At 40.0% G+C, this 6,409-nt stretch overlaps 1 long non-coding RNA gene across 2 annotated transcripts; it reads left to right on the top strand.

Moving 5' to 3' along the window:
• Positions 1 to 305: 305 nt before the first annotated feature.
• LOC121882446 lies at positions 306 to 4,834 on the top strand. Of its 2 annotated transcripts, XR_006092092.1 has the most exons (3): positions 306 to 345; positions 1,760 to 2,119; positions 2,437 to 4,834. It is a non-coding gene; the product is annotated as an uncharacterized LOC121882446 (long non-coding RNA). The 2 variants fall into 2 exon arrangements; XR_006092091.1 differs by having other exon boundaries at positions 1,760 to 4,834.
• The last annotated feature ends 1,575 nt before the right edge of the window (positions 4,835 to 6,409 follow it).

Here is a 6,409-nt window from a genome sequence, read left to right as displayed (position 1 = left end):
TAGACAGCTCCTTGCGTTAGCCAATGCAACAGCTGGCTTGTTGTAGCAGCCTTCATACATCCATGGAAGGACTGTTAAGGACTGTTGTTAAGCTAATGGGAGAAATTATCTGGATTGTGCAGCGTAGCAGCAGTATGACGCTGCCGGGGAGGCTGGAGAGAGAAACAACCGGAGAAACAAGCAGGAGAGTTAGCTTGTTTGTCATTGTTGCTAATGAAATCAGACTGGTTAAGCAGCAGCCATAAAGTTCTGTTAACTAACATACAAGATGACCAACAGCTACAAATGGACGTTATGACATGAATACTTCATCTCCATGATAGAAAGAAGAAGACGTCAGATAATGTGAGTCAGATACAGCTTCTCTCTCTCTGTCTCTATGGTCGCTAATTTCATCTCTGATGGTTAAATGTCTGTGTGGCTTTTTTGTGTTTTTTTTATCTCCTTAACAAGAATGCAGCAGAGATCATATAATGTGTTGTGGGTAGTTTGCTTGTTGAAGTTACAGTGAGCTGTCTTTTTAATTGAGTGGTTGTTCAGTCACCTGTTGATGTTGTATGATTAGTGTGCAGGAGGTCTGGCTGCTTGCTTCTGACAGTTTCTTTAGTTCGTTTTTAAGCTGAGACGTATATTGAGTAATAAGCTTAAAGTAACCAGATTAACAAGTGTTAACTAGTGGTGTAACGGATTGTAGTTGATCCGTGATCCATACGGATCGCCCCCTATGATCTCAGTTAAGACAAAGTAAACAAAAAGCTGTAAGTACAAGTCATGGGCAGACAGCGTGTCGCTAACAGGGATTTTGAAGAGCAACGATTAAACCAGCATCTAACGGGTCCGATGTGACATTTGAATTATGTTTACCTGCTGTTTAATGTGCTGCAGCTGAGCAGCTAATTAGCATTTAGCTGCTAACTGACGTTAGCGGTGAATGTTTGTTATCATCAAGTTTTGATGATGTGGACAGAAGCTGTGTCATTCACTGTTTAAAAGAGGAAGGTTTCGTGCCTCATATTGCAATAACTGAGCATTGAATATTTTATATATTTTATTTTATTTAAACATTGGACATCTTAAATGTTGTTTTCATTTAAGACCATGGGCAAAAGTTCCTTGCTGTTTCTTGCTGTAAGTGTGTTACAGAATAAATGGAAAACAAAGTTTTATTTGTCCCCACCTGTATCACATTATAAGCTTTGTGCTACTTTATATATTTCTGTATACTAAGAAAATACACAGGAAACAAGTGTAAATCATGTGATATGTTGTCTGTTTCTGATTAGAACATAGATTTGTTTTCACAACAGAACAATACTATGAATTTGAATTTCACTGAATTTCAGACATTATTTATATGCTAAATGTCTTTAAAGAAGCAGCCTTTTCACCACTCAAGCAAATTGTTTTATTGGCATATAAAATTGCCCCCCACCCCTCCGATTTCATCAGGTGGGACAATGATATAGTTTGATGCGGTTTATTGTAAGATTCCATGTTGGTTTTCCTCCGGTCCTCTCCAATTTTTTGAGTCACCAGCCACCACTGAACTATAACTATATATAACGATATATAACAATATATAACAATATATAACGATAACTATAACCATAGTTATAGTTATCGTAGCTTTCTAGAACGATTTTCAAACCACTTGATGAACTTAGGACTGCCAGAGCACCTAGCTAGCTGACGTTATGGGCTGGTATAGCATTAGCTTAATGACGGATTAGTGACTGTGCTGTACTATGTCAATTTGCAGACAGTGAAGAGAAAGTCCAAGGGTATCTCTTCTTTCTTTAAGAAGAAAAGTTGTACAGGGGAGACGCAGCCAAGCAGCAACAGAGGGTAAATGTTAGTGAGGATGCAGTCGAAGATGATGATAACATCATTGAGAAAGCCAATGAACAGACAGAGGAAGTGAGAGAGCATGACAGAAAGGAGGCAGAACAGGACAGCCATGAACAGGCACAGGCAGCATCGATGATAGAGCACAGTGAAGAACAACAGATAGCAGCATTTCACGAAAGTGCGGAACAGACAGCGACAACAGTCACAGAGGATGACAATCGAGCAAGGCAGGACTCAGCTAGAACTCTTCAACCCATTCCTGGACCAACAGGTGAAGTTGTGACGGTGTGCCCCTGAGAAGGAAATGGACAGCTAGAGAGTAACATTATCTGGATAAGTGTATGGTTATAGCATGTCTACACTGAGTTATGGGCCATGACGTAATCACATAAATCCCTCTGATACATGTTTATTGGTAGCTGAGTTTGAAAGTCTGAACAGAATAGTCGATAGGCCGATACTACAAATGTAATTGGTAATTCCTATGGATAGGGGCTAGCTACTCATGATATTATTGTTGTTGTTGTTGTTGTTCTTGTTATTATTTTAAAATCAGAATAACTGGTTTTGCCTCTTATTTCATCCTAGATATATCCCATTCAAGAGCAAAGGGGCCCAAACATCCACATCTTAAGTTTTTCCATCAGACTCTCCAGGAGAATAGAAGACGGGGCTTCATGAACGAGTGGTACATAAATGGATGGAATACTCTCAGAGTAAAGACTCTGCCTACTGCTATGCCTTCGGCACTTCTGTCTCCCCTCCTCAGGTGATTCGGTGTTTACATCTGAAGAGGGGTTCAAAAATTGGAAAAAAGTAACTTATAAAGACGGGGGATTTGTAGGCCATGCCAAATCAGAATCACATACTAATGATATGTTAGCATGGGGTAGAATATGGAAAGTCGACTGCAAGTAAACACTCTCTCTCAGCCTCCTTAAATGCAGAATATAATGAAGTAGTGAGGGAAAATAGAGAGTACATTAAAACTGTTGGAAAAACACTGCCCTATGCATAACATTGCACAGAGAGCACATAAAGAAGCAGAAGGTCAGAATAAAGGAAATTTCCTCTCTATTATTGAACTGCCAGTCAAGCATGATCACGGAGTCAAAAGAAAAATGACAAGTCAAAGAAATGCAACGTAGCTTGGGTATAATACACAAAACCAAATAATGGATTGCCTGGCTGAAATGGTCCGCGATGAAGTTGCACAAAGTGAGGCTTTCAGCATTATGGTCAACGAGACCACAGACATTAGAGAGAAGGAACAGATGTCCATTATAATTTGATACTATTACAATGGATCAATATGTGAAAGTACCCTCACCTTTGAAGCAGCAGAGTGCCTGGATGCTGCAGCGCTTTCACAGAAAATTGTAAAAATAATGCAGAGGTATGGCCTTGACTACAGAAACACCTAGTAGGGCAAGCATACGATGGCACCTCTGTCATGAGTGGAAAGAACACAGGTGTGCAAGCATGCATTAAATCAGAGGCCCCATTAGCTTTTTATGTTCCCTGCAATGCACATTGCTTGGATTTAGTATTAAATGACAGTGTGAAATGCATTCCTTAAGCCTATTGTTTCTTTTGTCTTTTGCAGAAACTGTATGTTTTTGTGTCAGGGTCATATGTGCACTACAGGAGGCTAGAGGTACAGAGAGAGATGTTTCAGGTGGCTGATAGAGACACAGTGGGCATGTAGGTACAATGCTTGCAAGAGAGTGAGGGAAAGACTGCCAGCCATCATATGTCTACTGAGAGAAATAGTGTCAGAGCTGTAGAGGCAAGAGGTCTATTAGCCCAAATAGATCTAAAGTTTGTTGGCATCCTTGTAACATTCACCAATGTTTTTGATAAGATCTCAGATACTTTACAGTCCTCACAACTCAATTTGGGCACGGCCGTTACCCTTGTTGATTCTCTTGTCAACACATTGAATAGTTATAGAGAGGGCTCTCTCTTTAATGAGATTTAGGACAACTGTGACCCTTGCCGAGCAATGCAACATCGATGTTGCACCTCCAGGCCATCCAGGGCATCAGGTCACACAAAGCTCTAGGCTTGAAGGGTATTACATTTCCACTCCAACAGTTCAGAGACAGGTCAATACAGATAAGGAGTAATTTCAGGCAGGTTCATTCATTCCAGTTGTTGATGTGTTTCTCTCTAAGGTGAAGAGAAGCTTTTCTAAAGAAAATTGTGTCATAATGCAAGGGATACAAGCCTTAAATCCCTGCAGTCCCACATTTTCTGAGAAAAATGTTGTGTTTCCATTTGCCTCACAATACAACAGCAGCACTGAGGATCTAGAATATGAAATCCCTCAGCTTAAGTGAATTATTAATAGGAAGCAAACCAGAGGCTTGGAAACACCAACCAGTCTTCCTTGAATCATACAGGGAGGTGTTCCACGAGATGATTAAACTTTGCAAAATTGCACCTGCATTACCTGTGAGTACTGTGACTGTGAGCGCAGTTTTTCTGTGTTAAAGTTAATCAATGCTGTCTTGAGAAATACAATGAGTGACAAGCAATTGAGCAATTTGAGGGTGTTAAGTGTAGAGTCAAGAAGGGCCAGGTCCATAAATCTTTGATTTTGTGGATGTGTTTGCCAAAAGACACAACAACGAATAAAGCTGTATTGAAAAGAATGTAGCCTAATAAAGCAGGGATATGAATAGGTAGGATATAGTATAATGTACATTGTCCCTGATAATGCTTTTTTGTTTTGTTTTTAATTTTTGGAAAGATGAATAAAGCTGTATTGAAAATATTTGAAGGCCTTCAAACTTGAGTAGGCTCGTTCACAGTAAATGTTTTGTTCCTTACAATCATTGTAGGCTATTCTGTCAAATCAAAGCTGTATATTTGTCTTTTTAAGGAAAATGACAACTAGCCTATTTAAAGAACAATGAATGGCCTAACATATGTATATACAGATACATAAAACATTAAAATGGGATTGTTGTGGAACTCAAAATGTTGACTGTGCTGGTCGTAGTGCACATCAGATAATTAGTAACATTAACTGTAAAATAAGAAACCAAAGTATATCAGTACGCAATTCCTTAACTCTCATATTGACATTGTTTTCGACTAGCCTACATACTACAACAGCATAATAGAATTCCTGAAATTCAATTATGGCTTTTGGTTTTGGTGTGCCACCCCAAGATTTTCAGTGGCCCCATCTGGCCACACCTGTGAAAAATTTCTGTTGGCACCACTGTTCACAAACAACAAATAAAATGTAGAATTTGCCGATTTGCACGTTCATACAGTGAAAACACATCACGGCAGACTGTGAGATAGGCTGCACTTAATGTAGGCCAACACATAACCACACAAACTCACATCTCCCTTTAGACTATCAGTGGCAAGAAGAGGCAAGGCAACACTGGCACTAGTCAAACAAGGAGTTTGTCTCTCTTAGTGTCTCCTGCGCACAAGAAAAGAAAAAAAAAACCTGTGTATAACAAATAGGCTGATCTAAGAGCAGCATCAGGGGGATTTGGTGAATAGAGAGGGGTTGTTGGGGGGGGTGAAATTCACCCACGTCGTTATCCCTCCAGAATGTATACCTCCCCTCCTCTTCGCTCCGTGCTATCGCTATGACGATCAGGAGAGCAGGAGGGGGGAAGAGAGGAGGCAAGAGGCAGTGCGAAGGGGGGAGGAAAAGGGGGGAGAGAAGATGAAGGCTCTCAGAAGTCAGATAAGAGAGCGCAGACAATCCCTCTACTCATCCCACTTGTTTTTAATATCAAGAGGGAATATATCATAAGCTGTGTTGTCTTGGCTACACTAGAGATAGTCTTTGAGTTAGCAGGATCTATTAGGAGGCATCTGTGTTCATTTGGGAGCCGGGAGGAGATGACGGCAAAAGAGGGAGAGAGGAGAGTAGGAAAAAGAGGAGGAGTGAGCTCTGGTTTAGTCTGACGCTATTGTTTCAACATCGGTAATTCTATGTTTTCTATGGACGTGCAAGGTTCATATACAGTATACACACTTGTATGTTGCATCAGTGAGTAGTGAGGGAGAGGTAGAAAGAGAATCGTATGGGTGTTATGAAACAAATCAAGAGAATGTGCTTTGATATTCATGTCTCTGTGGGTCTGATGGTGATATAACACATGTTCTAAATTTTTCATACCAGATGAAACGCAGTATGTAGGCTACATACCAAAGCATTGAACCAGCACTACTTTGAAAACAGTAATGCTAGCTCCCATTCTTGGAAAAAAAAAAAAAACAGGCAGAACATCAGTTTGTTTCCATGGCAAAAACTCCACTGTCTTCACTTTTTTTTTTTGTTTTTGTTTTTTTTGGTTTTTTGGATCCTGTCCTCTCTCACACCTCAGCTTTATAAACCATAAGCCATTCTCTTTGTTTGGTTTCATTGTTATGAGTTTTTCCTGCAGGGTCCCTCAGATTGAGAGACATTTGAAAGCAGTTGAAGACATTGATTTCAGCTGTATGGAAACAAATAACGCTGGTGCTTCACAGTGTATGTGTTGACATTATGGGGGAAAAAACAAAAGAACAGCTGCAAAAGCAA

This window comes from Thunnus maccoyii, chromosome 17 (genome assembly GCF_910596095.1).
Source record: "Thunnus maccoyii chromosome 17, fThuMac1.1, whole genome shotgun sequence".
Classification (NCBI taxonomy): Eukaryota; Metazoa; Chordata; class Actinopteri; order Scombriformes; family Scombridae; genus Thunnus; species Thunnus maccoyii.
Note: the sequence above shows the minus strand (reverse complement) of the source record. Positions and strands in the feature narration are given on the sequence as shown.